At 40.9% G+C, this 16,653-nt stretch overlaps 1 long non-coding RNA gene across 1 annotated transcript in view; it reads left to right on the top strand.

Annotated features, from left to right (window-relative positions):
* LOC142061826 (uncharacterized) overlaps positions 1-15,103 on the top strand; it is a 100,111-nt gene extending 85,008 nt beyond the window's left edge. Inside the window, exon 3 of the long non-coding RNA XR_012662267.1 lies at positions 14,773-15,103. This is a non-coding gene — a long non-coding RNA (uncharacterized LOC142061826). The remainder of the gene's footprint in view (positions 1-14,772) is intronic.
* Positions 15,104-16,653: the final 1,550 nt, after the last annotated feature.

Below are 16,653 nucleotides of genomic sequence, written 5' to 3'. Positions count from 1 at the left end.
GGTTAGAATAAGAGTGGGGTAATGCAGCTCTCTTCACAACTCTGTCATTGATTTGCCTTGGGCCAATTGCCTCACTTTCATTATTCCTAAATTTCCTAAGCTATAAACCGTGAATAATTGTATCTGTGTCTTTGCAAAATGTCCTTCTGAGAAGTTAAGCAATAGAAACTGAATATTATCTGTGATCTAGTCTAGGACTGCCTTCCTGTAGGCGGGCAGTGTTTTTTCCCAGCATGCCAAACAGCTGCAGCCTGTAATGAATTGCTTTTTTGTTCATTTCCACGTGTTACATCTCTTCTAGAAGAAGTAGGTTTGCAACGCTTGCCTTTGCTTAGCTCTAAATGTTCTGGTCACTGTAGGTGCTGCTTGGTCTCCTCTCTTGGTGGTAAGGCTGTGTTGCAAGTAAAATCAGGCATCCACTTTTTATCTTTGTCACAACAGTTTAAGGCAGTTGATCCCAAGGTTTCTTTTGTGAGAACAGAAAACAGCCTGCACCAGCAACAGTTGTGGTGCAACACCTTTTCACAGACATAAAGAACCCGCTGCAGACTCCCAGGCAGTCCTCATACTCATGGGGAGCTTTGTATTTTCAACCACTTCTAAGAAATGCTGTATTCTCATCAAAGCAAACGATTCAGCCAACACTCAGCCTGAGTCTTCTCATATCAGGGCGAAGCTCAAGTTTACATTAACAAAATTAGGATCACTTTTACAGAGGTTTGTCAGAAGAGGTGGGTAAACTGCTTTCAGTAAAATAATCATCCGTCTTAAAGTAGCACTAGATAGAAGCTGGAAAACAGCACACAAAAACTACAAAAGACAAATAAAAGCCAGATTCCTGCAGAATATAATGTATTTTCAAAGTTAAACCCAAGGGCATTTACTGCCTACAGACATTTTTCAATTTGAACAACTCCATAAAGGCCATGAGAACAATCTTAAGGCATTTATGGAGAAACACCAGTATGCAATCTCTTCAAAGATTGGGGGAATAACTAAATAAAATTCATTTATATGACAACCTACCTTCCAAACTCTTCAAATGTTAAGTATCCTAAAATTAATTTGCAGTCCAGCTCAATATTAGGTCTGTAAATAATCTGTGATTGATCCTAAACCTCATAAAAGGGATTGGAGGAAATGAAAGTAGTTATCTGAAACTAATAGTGGTTTCCTAATGAATGAGGACTGTAGTTGTCTGAGACAATGGGGGATCTCACTAGTGCCAATCAGGTGACAGAAGCTGTAGAAACAGATGTATTTCAAGGTATCTTTGCAAGAGATAATATGGTTATGAGTCAAGGCAACAGTCTGTAGTCTGCAAGTGCACTGTATCTTTGGAGTGGTGGGACAGTGTCCAATCCACCTCTGAAGAGGCAGGTCGGGGTCATTAGTTGTTGCTGAGGATATGAGAGTTGTAAGGAGCGTCTTCGTTCAAGTACTCTCAATTATGCAAGCAAAAATCTCTTAAGAGATTGGTGTTTCCTTCAAGTTGCAATTAATGTTGTTTTTTATCAGTATGTTGGACACACAAGAATTTGAAATCTCTTTCAAAATTGCTAGTGACAGTAATAACTACTTTATTAATTATTGGAGAAATAATGAATTCACTTCTCTTGCAGCTCTTTAATAAGGAAGTACAAGCTGCCTTTGAAGTACTAGCAGCCCAGTTATTCCTGTGTTATTCTGACACAACAGGTATTCATCTTCCTTCAAGGCTTTAAGCCGTTCTGTTTATCAAGCGAATCAGCAAATAAGTCAAAGCACAACTCTAAAACTGAAGCAGCCTTATCTGCAATACAGGAAATAGAATTCTGCTGCTATTTGATGGCACACGGAGCCATCAAAGAACAGTCTTTATCCAAATCAGATAAGTTTTACCAATAGATCAACTAATTGTAAATTATGGAGAAAGGTAAATGTACATGAAGGTGGAGGAAAAAGTCCCAGATTTCAAATGTAACGTGCCTCTGCTGTGACATGTCACAGTTTCAAAAAGGAATTTGCCGAAAGAACTGAATGGAAACAAATCTACATTCCTTTCTAATCCAAATGGAAACAGTGTTTACAAATCTTCAGGTATTCATAGGAGAGAAAGTATGCTTCTTATTAAAGTGGAATAATGAAAGAAAACAAGGATAAGTGATGCTCTTCAAGAAAAGTCTGAAGCCTTGTCTACATAGAATTGTGTGGATTTTTGTTTTGTTGTGTTTTTTTTTGTTTGTTTGTTCTTAATTTTTCCCCATTTATTCCTGTGATGATGCTAGTAGATTTAGAGTGTCTGTCCACAATGTTTACATTGGGTAAGTTCCCAATGAGTAAGCAAGAGAGCTGTATTGCTCTGCACTTTCTCAAAACAATTGCTTACCACCCTGGGTGCAATGTCCATCAGATTTTGCATTCTGGGACTTTTTTCATTGTTGGTTGTCTACTAGAACCTGCTGTATCTATCAGTCTTGTGGTCAAATTAAAAAGATCCTGTGATTCCTCTGACACTGGCTCATTGTTGATGTGGTTTTAATTTCACCACCATTTTCATGTTGCCTAAGGACAAAACTGACCACGGCAAATCAGATAGTTATTACTATAAACAGGGTGAAGAAAGCATGCTCTTGCAGCGTGGATGATTTTGGATAAAACTGAAACTGTTTCTTTTGCAGTAGTCACTATTGTGCCGTGTGAATACCAAATGTGATAAAGTGGGGCAAAAGCCATAGTGGGCCACATCAAAGGTCCTTCTAAAAAAGTGCCCTGCTCCCAGCAGTGACCTGATAGTTATGCCAAGGGGAAAGTGTAAGGACAGGGAAAGAATACAATGTTCTTCCAGATTTTGAGTTGTGAAGTGTTTTCATACCAATGGATTCTTTCTTCTTTTGGTCAAGTAATACTGATGACTAACAGGCAGACGATTGCCTGCAAAATGACAGTAACCAGCAGTGTCTGTGGAACAGCAGGATCTGGAAGGCCCTTTTGCTGAGTGCAGGTGATTTGAGAGTGTGTGGCACAAGGCCAGCTCAGGTTCCCTTTCAGCAGAGGAGGGTGTCTGTCATCTATCTTCCTGATATTTGTTGCTCCTGAGAGCTAACTGCTGGTTGCACACCAGTTTAGTGCTGTTTTTCGGGGTGTTAGGGCTGTAGTCACTGAATGCTCTGCCTTAATTTTTGCAACACCAGGTACTACAAAGGAGATGAAGCGAGAGATTTGCAGGATTGTTGATTCCAATGAAACACAGAGATCACTTAAGGGACCTGGCTACCAGACCCTCCACTGTATTCAAGCACTTAACTCCCACTGAAGTTGCCTGCTTATTTGTTCATATGAAATTCCAAAGCATAATCTAAAATTAAACTTCTGATTTTGTCTGTAGTGGAAGTTAATTAGCACATCTCAACTTGGCCACCAATACCACTTTCATTTGGTGTTAAGAGCAAGTTTAGCACTCAAGTCTCTTTTTTTCATAGCAAATGGCCTGTGCTTATTATCATATTAAAGGAATGCCACTGGTTAAATCAAGCAATGAATATAAATAGCTGTATTACTGCCACCAGGCATCAGTGGTTATTTAGTGGATGTGAATCATGCGTGCCTCTTTGATCTGGCTTTGACTAAGCCATTGTTGTTTTCATACAAAAAAAAAAAAGGTTATTTGCAAACACTGCAAGAGTATTGTATACATTAAACATGGAACTAATCAATATGGAAGGCGTTCTGCTACTTTGACAACCCTGTGTGCTGCCACAGTCTCTTTAAGTGTTTTGAATTTCTCTGTGAGTACCTGGGTCCCTGAAGACACTCAGCTCTTTACTTTGGACTAGAGAAGATCAAGATTGAAATCTGTGCCCCACTGAAATCAGTGACCTGATCACTCTCAGGTCCCTGTGAAGGGTACATATCTGGCAGCAGAGAGGACAAAAACAATCAAGGACAACACTGATTTATTTGTGGACTGGTTTGATTACAGTGCATGCAGGAGAGTATTTGAAAGAGAAATTTGTGCATAAGCAGATAAGCAGATAGACTTAGACCTACTTGTGCTTGTTACCCGCACTGAACTTTTTATTACTTTTTGCTAAAACAAAGCTCCTGTGTTGAATTTTAAAACTGAATCCAGATGCCTCCCTTTCAACAAGCTATTATAGAATCATAGAATGTCCTGAGTTGGAAGGAACCCACAAGGATCATCAAGTCCAGCTCCTGCCCCTGCACAGGACAACCCCAAATTCACACCGTATCTCTGAGGGCGTTGCCCAAGTGCTTCTTGAATATCATCAGGCTGGTGCTGTGACTGCCTCCCTGGGGAGCCTGTTCCAGTGCTCCACCACCCTCTGGGTGAAGAACCTTTTCCTAATATCCAACCTGAACCTCCCCTGGCACATCTTCCTGCCATTCCCTTGGGTCCTGTCTTTGGTTGCCAGAGAGAAGAGATCAGCGTCTGCCCCTCCTCCTCCCCTTGTGAGGAAGCTGCAGACCGCGATGAGGTCTCCCCTGTTTCCTCTTCTCTAGGCTGAACAAACCAAGTAACTTTAGCTGCTCCTCGTATGGTTTCTCCTCTAAACCCTTCACCAACTTCGTGGCCCTTCTCTGGACACTCTCTAGCAGCTTTATATCCTCAATGTACTGTGGCACCCAAAACTGCACACAGTACTTGAGGTGAGGCCGCACCAGCGCAGAGCAGAGCGGGACAATCGCCTCCCTCGACCAGCTGCAGTGCAGGGCTTGATGCGTGGTTGGCCCTCTTGGCTGCCAGGGCACACTGTTGCCTCATGTCCAGCTTGCCATCAACCAGAACCCCCAGGTCCCTCTCTGCAGAGCTGTTCTCCAGCCTCTTGTTCCCCAGTCATTATGTACATCCCGGGTTCCTGTGCCCCAGGTGTAAAATCCAGCACTCGCCCTTGTTAAACTTTACATGGTTGGTGATTGCCCAGCTCTCCAGTCTGCTCAGATCCCTCTGTAGGGCCTCTCTGCCCTCAAGAGTGTCAACAGCTCCTCCTTGTTTTGTGTCATCAGCAAACTTAATTAGCATTCTTTCAAGTCCTGTATCCAAGTAATTAACAAAGACATTAAAGAGTACTGGCCCTAAGATGGATCCCTGCGGAACCCCACTAGTGACTGGCCACCAGCGCCATGTAACCCCATTTACTATGACCCTTTGAGCCCGACCCTTCTCTGCCTTATCTATGTCCCTGCTTGTGAGGTGACTGTTCCGATCAAGCAACAGGCCAATGTTATTTCTGGCCTGCCTTTTGCCATTAATATATTTTAAAAAGCCCTTCTTATTGTCCTTCACAGTACTGGCCAGCTTCAACTCTAATTGAGCTTTGGCCATATGTATTTCCTCCCTGCAGTGGCAAACTTCATCCCTGCAGTCCTCCCATGTTGCCTGACCTTGCTTCCACTGGCCCTATACTTTCTTTTTTCTCCTTATTTGAAGAAGAATATTCCTGGTCAGCCAAGCTAGCTTTTTGCCTTACCTGCTTGATTTCCTACTCCTTGGTATTGCCTGTTTCTGTGCTTTTAGGAGGTGGTACTTAAAAAGCGACCAGCACTCATAGACCCCAGTACCTTCAAAAGCTTTTTCCCCGGGGACCTTTCTACATAGTTCCCTGAGCAACCTGAAGTCCACAACCTGAACTATATGTAGACTGTTGTGTGCATTGGAAAAGCAAATAGGTACTGCCAAAGTAATGTTACCACAGTCATTGTGATAAACAACTTAGAACCGGACTCATTCTGATGCCAAACATTAACCTGGACAAAACAGCTGACAGGAATGGTGTTTATTCAACCACGAGACATGACTGACCTCAAATGCCCTCCAATGAGGGAACTGGGGATAGCAAAGAAGTGGAAAAATTGTAGAAATACCCAAACAATTAGGTGATTTCTGAGTCCAAAGTATGCATCCATCCCTCCCTCACTTTCTGTTACTTCTAATATAATACAAGGTCATGCTAAAGTTTTAGGATTCAAAGGAAAGCTGGACCTCAAGGTTTTGGCCAAATTTGGTCTTCATTCCTACATTGGTAGCAAAGTCAGATTAGTTCTGCATAATTTGGGATTTCTTTGTTATCATTTAACATCATTTTAAAAATTAATCTTTCCTCTGTTTATCTGCAGGTGTTGCAGAAAAGGAGTTTTTAAATCATTTGGAATGATAACTGTACTAGGAACACATAGCGGACTTGTGAACTATTTCTCTTTCAGTCTTTGATATTTTGTAATGGACTGAATTACACTGTAATTTTGTCTAACCTTAGAAAAATTATGAGAATTGTTAGAATGAAAGTGAAATGTTGATCATTTTGAAAAGCGAAAAAGGAGAGAATTTTGTTGGGTTCTTTTGTAAAGATCATATACTCTTCACGTTAATGTTATGATCTTCTCTTGCCTGACTGTGTATTATTACATAAAGTTTTTGTCAAAGAAACCCAGACAGAAAGGCTAAACAATGACCCAGAGAAGAGTCCCTGAGGAAACAACAGAGATGTGGTTATGGGGGAATATCTTCCATCTAGCTTTGTCGCTGATTGGAATGATTTATTCTTCACAGGGACTAAATCTAGAACCCCAGAGGTGCCTGAGTCTTTGAGATTCTTATATTTCCTGATACTGTGAAGGGAATATATTTTACAAGGTTTCAGAGCTTAAATTCTGAAATGAAAGTCTGGGAAGTTTGGGAAATAAACCAACCCCTTCTGAACCAAACTGCTTCTAGCCCAAAAATGAGAAATAGTAAGACTGAGGGGAATAGAGTGACCAGGTCTCAGTTATTTTAAGTAATGTTCCTCATTTCATTCAGTGTTACATGGATAAAGGGAAGGTGGGTCAATCAATCAACGCTTTGTTTGACTGACCCAATCGAAGCAATGTAACTATTGATTGAAGCTGTTTTTCTCTGCACAATTCAGCCTGAAGTAATGTAATCTTTTAACACAATCTAAGCCAAAGCTTTAAGGTATGCATGGAACTGCATACCTTAAATGAGAATCATGGCTGTGACTTCATGAAGGGAATTTAGGCTGTTAAAACATGACATTACTTCAGGCTTCTGCTTCTTGCACCTTTACCTAGGTAAGGAAAAGGTACGCATGGCAGAACATTTCTAAAAACAATGAATTAATAGTTATGTCATTTGTTTTGTGTGTTACTGAACTGTTTTACTGACTCTGTAGAGGTGGCAGTGTCTCAAATTGTGTGAATACCTCCTCACCCTGATAGTAGATAACTGCTGTGCCTTGCAATTGGGAGTGCAGTCAGAATTTGTTGTAGTATACGTAGGAAAGAGCTGCTACAAACTCAGTCCATTTCTCAAGACATATTGACATCAAAATATGTATCTCTAGTTCATTCATTTAGTCAAAAGCTCTGATAAAAAAAAAATCCAGTTTTGAGTATTTGTTTCAATCTGCCTCGTAGTGGATTCCCTCCAGAGCTTACCACCATGGTACTGAAGGTCAGATTGCAGACCTACTGAATTCTGTAGCAAGTGAAGCTATTACAAAAGGTACCTTAAGAAACAGCCTTTTTCCTGCATTATTCTTGATGAACAAACTGATATTGTGAAAGATATCTTCAACCTTTACCCTCAGCACTGCTGCCAACCCCTCCATGTGCTTTGGCAGCAGCTTCAGTGGGATCTCAACTCAAACGGAGGAGAACTGGGGGGGTATGTGATGCAATAAGAGCATGTTAGAGCTCAGGCAGTGAGGCTGCTCACCTTGTCCCAATTCAGGTGCAGATCCAAGTATTCTGTAACATCATAAAACAAACAGCAGAAACTATTGGTCACAAAAATAAATATTTGCTACGTTACAGAATCATATCAGAGGGACTGTGTTCTTGCTGTTTGTTGGTAGGACTTTCCAGGAACTGGAGATACATAGGGTCAGAAATTCCTGTCAGCTTCAGCGGAGCTGCATTTCTACCCTAAGTGTCTACTACTTGAAACCACAGCTTGCATGCTCTCTTCCTCTCTCTCTCTCTAAACCATTCTGCTCCACTTCTTCATCAACTCTGAGCTGTGGACAAGGCACATAACTTTCATAATTTTCATCCATGCATAATGTTTCTCAGAGCCGGTTTTGGCAATGCTTTTTAAAAATACGTGATGCCTTGTCTCTGGCCAGTAGAAACCATTCTGGCCATGTCAAAAACTAGATCCTCTTTACAAAACATTTCTCAAGAAGGCTGGATTATTTAGATGGGGATATAGATAATATGGATTACTAGGGCCCTAACTCTAAAGTATATTGTGTATAAGGAAATAGCTATCACTAACAGGGCCTTAGAAACTACAAAAAGGAATCACTTCAAGAATTAACAACTTAGTTTGATAATTTTTTTGAATAGAATTAGCCTAGTTTTCTAACAGGAGAGTACTCTCAGTGGGTTTCGAACTGGCTAGCCGGTTTGAATGGAGGAGTCCAGGACTTTAAGATTATTAAAGTCCAAGGGAGTCTATCAATAACCCTTCAGAAGAAAAGATTGTAGTGTGAGTTTAACACTATCATACACCAAAGAATTAATTTATATGAAAGATTTTATGAGTACTCAGCTAGGGCAAAAACCGAAGGCCAAGGCTACACAGTATTACTCTATATTACTGTATATTACTATACAGTATTAACTCCAGCCAGAAGTATCTGCACCATAGGGAGCCAAACTTAACATCTGGTGCTGCTTGTAGGGCTCCATGTCATTACACGTGTAGAAATATGATAGGAAGCTTGTGTATTACCTATGTGTTATGTCCCCTCATTACCACGGCATTTCATTTCCTGATGAGTCAACTGCCTGGTTAGAGAAGAGTTAAAAAAACTGTCTTTCAAGCTGAAGCACACATCACAGTCATTAAATCATCAGGTCAAATCCCATAAAAAATTTTATTGCATGGAGTCTTTCTGAGGTCTGTGGGTCTCTACACACATGGATAGCTCTGCCTTACCTTTTTTTATTGAAGCATTATGATCTAACCAGGTAACTAGGCCCTGTCCCATGAGCGTATTGAGCCAGTGAGAGTTTCTAGATAATATGATAATATCATAATGTGTTTAGATAGCTGAATATGTGATCAATCAGTATTGTGCAGGGCAGTTCTGTAAGAAGGGTTTATATCACTAAACTGTTACTGATTGGGCCTACCCCTTGTACTGAATGAATTTTCTGTAATAATCAATGTTTTCATAATTTATTTCTGAGTGCTCTAAATACAGATCCCAAGAATACATCTGATAGAAATAGCTGCTTGTATGTTGTCGTGGTTCAGCCTCAGTCGGCAACTAAACACCACGCAGCCGCTCGCTCACTCCCCCCACCTCTGTGGTACGGGGGAGAGAATCAGAAGAGCAAAAGCACAAGAAAACCAACTTGTGGGTTGAGAAAATAACAGTTTAATAATTACAATAAAATAATAATGATTGTGATAATAACAATAATAATATAATAAAATGGAAACGGAAAAAAAAAGAAAAAACCAGAAACACAAACGATACAACTGCTTACCACCCGCCGACCGATGCTGCCCATCCCCGAGCTGTGATTGCTGCCTCCCTCCCCCAGCCAGCTCCTCCCAGGTAACACACTGGGCATGATGTTACATGACATAGACTATCCCTCTGGCCAATTTGAATCCACTCTCTCAGCTGTGTCCCCTCCCCTCCCAGCTTCTTGTGCACCTGGCAGAGCATGGGAAGCTGGAAAAGTCCCTGACTAGCACAAGCACTACCCAGCAACAACCAAAACCTCAGTGTGTTATCAACATTGTTTTCATACTAAGCCCAAAGCACAGCACTATGCCAGCTGCAGTGAAGAAAATTAACTCTATCCCAGCTAAAACCATGGCATTTCATAAAAAAGCAGGGAAAAAAGATTTCTCATTTGTTTTTTTCACTAAGAGCATTTTTCCTTTTTTACTTTGCTACTGCATGTTGAGTTCTTTGTGCTTTCAGTGTGCATGTAGATGTCTTATAAGTGTTGAACATTTGTTTGTTCATGCCTTCTTGGTCATCCAATTTCCTTGTCTTGGTCTCTACTCTCTGCCTCAGCTTTGGTCTGTTCCCAGACTGACGAACATTCAGAAATCCCATTATGCCTTACGCTAGTGGTTAATCTCCTGTGGCAGATATGGTTCCAACATCGTTCCCATCTAGTTTCTGCTCCAGTGAAGGCAGAGCAGACTTTATTTCAAGAAACTATTCAGGTGGGAAATAATAAGCCTAAGTTTACAGTTATTTAAACCTTCCTGGAGTGTTTTGCTAATAGTGTATGGAAGAAAGTGCTGGGATGCTACTGACTGTCTAGGCAGCCTTACTGGTCCAGGTTTTAGCACAATATTCTGACACAAAATTAGTCCGTCTTTTACCTTAATGCTGTTGCCTGAGCACGGCTCAAAATACATACCCTGTTGTTATGGGTTGTTCTTACTGCATCTAAGCAGAGAAATGCCAAAAGCCTGGTCTGCTTCTGGCCATGGTCCCAGCAGGAACAAAGCAGTGATGGGCTCTGTCTTTGTAATTGTGAGGCTGCCTGTCCCCCAGGGTCCTCCATTGATCTGGAACTTCCCATCACCTCCCCCACAAGTGCGCTGTCTAACCTGAAGAAGGTGACAATTATTGGAATTTTGAAGTCACGGTTATTCACCTGGGGACAATTTATATGTTTTAATCTTGCACCTGTTTCTCATGTTCATAAACCTGAGGCCCTGAAGCCCAACTTTTTGGCTGTTGTGTCTGAGATTTTAACAATAGTCGAGTATGTTACATAGATGCATCTGAGTTTTTTTAACATGGATATGAAAATATGGGTGGTGATGATGACAGTGGTAGAATTATTCTGTCATGAGGTGTGAGGGGGAGAGAGATGCAGATGGGATTGCCTGTTACCACCAACTGCTTCCTGGTTTTATCACACATTGTAAGTGTCTCCTGATGTTGTAATGAGTAAAAAACCACAAACAGATTTTCAGTTCTGTAGAATAATTATGTAAAATCTACAGGGAATGCTGGGAATAAATGAATTTGCTGGCTTTATTGTTCTGAAGAACTGAGCTATACTTTGTGGTTTGAGATGCCTACAGGTGTAAATCTGTCTAGACCAGAGTCTGCATGGTGAATATTTAGTGGAAATGAAGGGCCACTCATGGGGCTGGAGCTGAAGGGTAACATTTGGGTTCCGTACACAACACTTTTTCTTTTTTTAAATAGGTGTTTTCCTTGGGAAATAAAATTCCATTTATTTCACCATAAGATACTCTGGGAGACATACAAGACAAAAAAAAAAGTAATTGATAAAATACTTTATCTACTTCTCATTCCTTTTTTTCCTTCCAACTGTTTATTATCTTTTTTCTGTTTCTTTCCCCTTCCCTTCTTTTTTGTCAGACCTAGTTTGTTAATTTCCATTTATTTCCTTGCACTGACTTTCTCTTTCTTACTGAAGTTACTGCTCAATTCTCTCACAGCAGAACTTCCTTTACCAGGTTCTGGGCTCCCTTTCTTCCATCCCCAAAGTCCATCTTATTCTACGTTCTCTCTCTGTCTTGCTCTCCCCTTTATTGCTGCTCCATCTTTTGATTAAATTTCCTGTTCTGGCCAACTTATTTTTCATGCCCTTGCTCTAACACCCCACCAGTGCTCTTCTTCCCACTTCCCCCATTCTTTCCTTCATCTCTGTTTTCTTCAGAGCAGTATGTTCCTTTCCTCTTGCCTTTGCACCCAGAAAAAATATTTTGCATGCAGATGTCAATTGGCTTCTTTGCTATACGCTTCTCCCTACCTGCCTTGAGATTTCACACCAATACGGAGACACAGGGACCTAGATGGTCCCCTGAGAGAATCAGAGATGAGAGTTGCCCATCCTACTTGTGGACCTCATACTCAAACACTAAAGAAATTTTAGGCTTGCTTGAAATTCATTGTTCTGAACAAGAACTTAGCTTTTTCACAAACCATTTGCTGTGAAGCCAACTTGTGTTCTGTGTCCAGCATTACTCAGTTGGAACATCATTTCAGAGTCTCTGTAATAAACTTCCTTCCTGAGCAACTGCCCCAGAAGGGCTTTTAATGAGACCAGTATGATAACTTTTGGAGGCTTAGTTCTAAGTGGATAAACATGCCCCTGAGAGAGAGGGAGAGGAGGCAGATACTTATTTTCTCACGTCTCACGAAGGCATTGAAGGGAGGTGAATATCTCATGATAACCACACCCCTTGTCATTCTCTATTAGTCACATCACACACTTCCTGAACACAAGACTTCTTTATATTCCCCTGACATTTTGCACGTCTCACAACAACAGTGACTAGTTATCATCCTCAGGGCTAACACCAACTCAAAATACAGTTCAGTGAGCCTTTACAGGAACCTCTAATTGTCTGTGTGCAGGGTGCTAGACTACACAAGGGCTATATTTACTCTTTCCAAAGAGACAATGCAGTTGAACAAGATGTGATTGGTGTGTTTTGACCTCAATCATCTGCCATATCAGTCAAAAGGGAGCTGGAAACTTTCTGTAAAACCTTGAGGGTCACATGCTATGGCTCTGCCACGTGGCACTTGAAGCAAGTCTGCAAAGTAGCATCAAGGTGGCCTTCTGCTAACTGCTGCTCCTCCCATGCCTTGGATCCTTGAGACATTGGTCCAACCAGACCCCAGGACAAGAACTTCCAGGTGGTGCATTCAGAGGTTCTAAAGTTAATATGGGAGCAGTTGGCTGGAGGGAAATTCCAGTTACGTATATCCTGTCTGCAAATGATGATGGCAGCCTGTACAGCTTTTGCAGTAACTCTAATAGCCAGGAGGTACTTCAGCGAATTCATCCTGTCTTTTCTCCTTTAAAGCCATTGTAGACAGAGGAACTGAAAAGAATCCCTTTGGTTTGCTGTGTGAGTTAGTGGGATTCAGTAGCCATGATGCCCAACTGCTTCTTTGTCCTTGGGATTTGTATATCTGGTATAACAGCACTATATTTTGATGGTTTTGCATCAATCAGGATTTAAAAAAAAAAAAAAAAGATATGACACAAGCTACTTTCAGTGTGAGCAGTATAGCCTTCACATTTTGTGCCTGGCCTGGAACACCAAATAGGTGAGTTTCCTTCATTTTTATTTACTGCCATGTTATGGATGAAGACACACAGAAAAACTGGGCTAGGTTAGCTGCTCAGAGCACTATGGCTCCAGTCCTTTTTTCATATAAATGCAGATAAAGTACTGCAATCCTCCTAAAAAATTGCTCTTCCTACTTTGATGGGCTTGAGTTAAAAATAGTAAGCTAGAACTGGGCAACTGCTGCGTATGAGAAACACACCAAATGCAGTTGTGGTTCAAGACCTGAACAAAAACATTATGTCCACATGTAAGCCAAATACCTTTTCCTGGAATATAGGATGCTTCCTTTTGTGTGTCAGGCTCTGACCACTGAGTCACTTCCTGTGGTTTTGCATTGTGTAGATTAGCAGGTGCAATTCTAGGCACGTATAGAAACTTCCTTTCTTACTGCTCTCTCAAGGTTTATCCTTGGCTTCCTCCGAAGTTCAAACTTCTCTACTTCTTTATCCACAGTACATTTCTCTTCATCTCTGTCTCTGCCCCTCCCTGTCCCTGCTATCTGTCCACGCTTTCTTCCTGATAGCTTCTTTCATTCCTTTCTTTTCTTTGGCCAGCAGTCTTAGAAAAAATAGCCAAGCTACTCTGTTGACTAGCAAAGCTAAGTCTTTAGAAAGAAGTATTTTTTCTGTGCTTTGACAAATACAGCCATGGCTGCAAAATCTGGAATTCCTCTGGAATTATTTTTGGTGGGTAGCTTTTTACAACGGAAAGAATACAGGTCGAAGAGGTTGTTGAAGACAATACAGTCGCAGAACTACAGTGGTTCAGGATTCCTACTCCTTCCAAATCTCTTACTGAAGTTATGGACTGCATATCTAGTACCAGAGTAACTATTTCAGCTGAAGCATTGAGGTTTTCATCAAAACATCTAAGCTAGTAAAACTGTGAATTTACAAGCCCTACACCACTCTTGTTTTGTTCTGTTGCCTGCATGGGAGTAGCTACACTGAGGGGGGGCGTGTTTTAACTATCCCAGAATAAGTAGCACAATTTAACATTTGTGCATAGATGACCACTCTGTCTTATGTTTGTGAACTTACCTTGTGAACAAGTATGGGTGCCCTTTATCTGGGTTGTTTGTCAGAAAAGAAAAACAAAAGTAAAGGAGCATTTGTCATTCTTCAGACACAAATCCATCCCTTCTGTGTTTCTTTCCCCATTAAATTCTGTAGCTTAACCATGGGCAGCTCTTTTTAAGCGTCTCTAGCACCTATTTCTGTCCACTTCACACTAGCTTGGAAGCATGACTCTACATTTAAAAAAATTGAGCATACAGTCAAAAAAGTCAAAAAAGAAAGCTAGGAAAGAAAAGAACTTTCCCTTTTGAAAACACATTATTTATAAGGGCTGAATGTCTAATAATCTGCCCGATAAATATGAGAACCTTGTGATAAGCTTGGTAAATGAAAGCATGGCAAAATGGGAGGCAGGAACCTATTGTGAAGGATGGAGCTGCGATTTTGATGATATTCTGGAACTACAGTGTTTAAAAGTAAAATGGCAGAAGCAAATGGTTTCAAACTTTGCCAGTGTAATGAGCTGTTGGAAGCTGAGAACAATTGTGCCTGTGTTCTTTGTGTTTTCCAGAGCTTGCCTCTGGCCAGGGATGGGAAAGGGGGAAGGACCTAGGCTCGGAAGTGTGCTGAATGTTTGTTTGTTTTTTTCAGGGGAAAAGCAGAAGTGATTGAGATGATGGTACTTCACATCCCAGAGGGAGTTTCGCTTGACAGATAAGCACCCTGAGTCATGAGCTGAATACGTGCCTAAACGTTTTAGTAGTTGAAGGAAATCCTATCAAAGTTTGCTGTTGTGGTTGAACATGCTGACTCAAAGTACTCACTACGTGAGCCACCAGGGGGAAAATGTGGCTAGCAGTAAGTCGCACAGTGGGCCATGTGGAAATTGGGAGGCAAAATTATTCTTTACATGAAGGAGAAGCAATCTTGGTATGTGAAAACTCAAGCTGTTTGTTTCAATAAAGAGGCTGGGTTTGGCTTTACTCCATGTAGTTATTTGAAGACTATTGAGAAATGCAAATCATGATTTATTTTTACTGTGCTATGTGATGAGAATCATACTTTAGAGGCAGAAAGACAAGTTTCTGGACTATGGCCAGGAACTACCTAAAAACAAAAAATCTCACAACTTACACAGTTCATTTAAAATTGTTACAAATACCTGAAAAAGATTTAAAGGTAATCTGCAAAGGACAAAAGCAGCTAATTGTCCTGGGGGCTTGCTGCAGAAGGAGATACATTTTGGTCTGGTGGCCAAATAGCATCAGTCTCCTGGGGACTTTAGACTGTTTTTCATTAATTTAATTTGTCCCACTATAGGGGTTTTCAGTTTTCCCTCTCTTGTATTTTCTTACATAGGTAAAACATACTTATGTACATCTTAATGTACATGCCAGAGGCCTCACATAATCTTTTGTATTCTGGCTGTGAAAAGGGTTGGCAAAATTTTTGAGAGACAACATGAAATGTTTTTACAGATTACTTTTAGAATGTAGGTTACTAGCTATATCCTGGTCCATGGAGAAATGCTTTTAATTTATCCTAAATCCTTTATTCTGATGAGGCAAAAAGAATGGGACTTAGCTAGTGAATTAAAATGTTCTCTTACTTAGCAGAAGATACTAAGGAAAACATTTATAGGATCACTCTGCTGTTTAATACCTTTTCCTTCCTCTTTACTCTGACAAACCTGAATGCTTGAGAATAAATGTGGGAGAAACTGGTTCAAAAACACAATTCATAGAATCACAGAAAATCAGGGTCAGCAATCTGGTGTAATCTCCTCCTTAAAGCAGGTCAACTTTAAACAGAAATGCTGTAAACTTGCTGCCCTCTCATAATGCCTTCCATATTGACGCACCTGCCTTTTCTTCTTTGCAGTTTCAAAGACTAACTTAAGCACTAATGCTAACAAGACTGCTCATTGAAAAGTGATCAACAGATGTATTCTTGCCTGAGTGCAGCAGGAAATAGAAATGGTGCGGTGCCAGAAGCCAGAGAAGGCGAATGCTTGCACAGCACTGGGAAATGCAGAGGCTTTCCTTGCAAATGTTCCCTTTGGGATTGTCCCTCCGAATTTCTCTCAGCAAGGGCAGACACCCAGTTCTGAGTTTCAGTCCAATGCTGCCTGTGAGAACAAACCATAGTTTTCAGAGTACAAACACAGCTAAAGCTATCAGACCACCCCTGAACTAGCCTAGGAGCCTCCTCAACAACACAGACCTGTAGGTGCAAGGTTGGCTGCTTCTGGGACCTTGCCATTACTTGCTTATATGTGGATATGCCCATATTTTCTATGAAGAATAGACAACTAGCAATATTCTGTGCTTATTATTGGCATTAAACAGGTGGTATAAGTCTGTGTAGGTCTGCTGGAAATAAACACTGCTGCTTTATACCAGCTGCACCAGTGATCCTGTTTTCCTAAAGCCTTTTTCCAAGGAAGATTCCATGGTGAAAGAGTGGAGTTGCAAAGAAAGATCTATAAAATTGCCAGTGCAAGTGTCATGATCAGTATTGCTGGCCTTCTTC

This window comes from Phalacrocorax aristotelis, chromosome 9 (genome assembly GCF_949628215.1).
Source record: "Phalacrocorax aristotelis chromosome 9, bGulAri2.1, whole genome shotgun sequence".
NCBI classification, from domain to species: domain Eukaryota; kingdom Metazoa; phylum Chordata; class Aves; order Suliformes; family Phalacrocoracidae; genus Phalacrocorax; species Phalacrocorax aristotelis.
The sequence above is the reverse complement of the archived record's forward strand: the minus strand, read 5'-3'. Positions and strand labels throughout refer to the sequence as shown.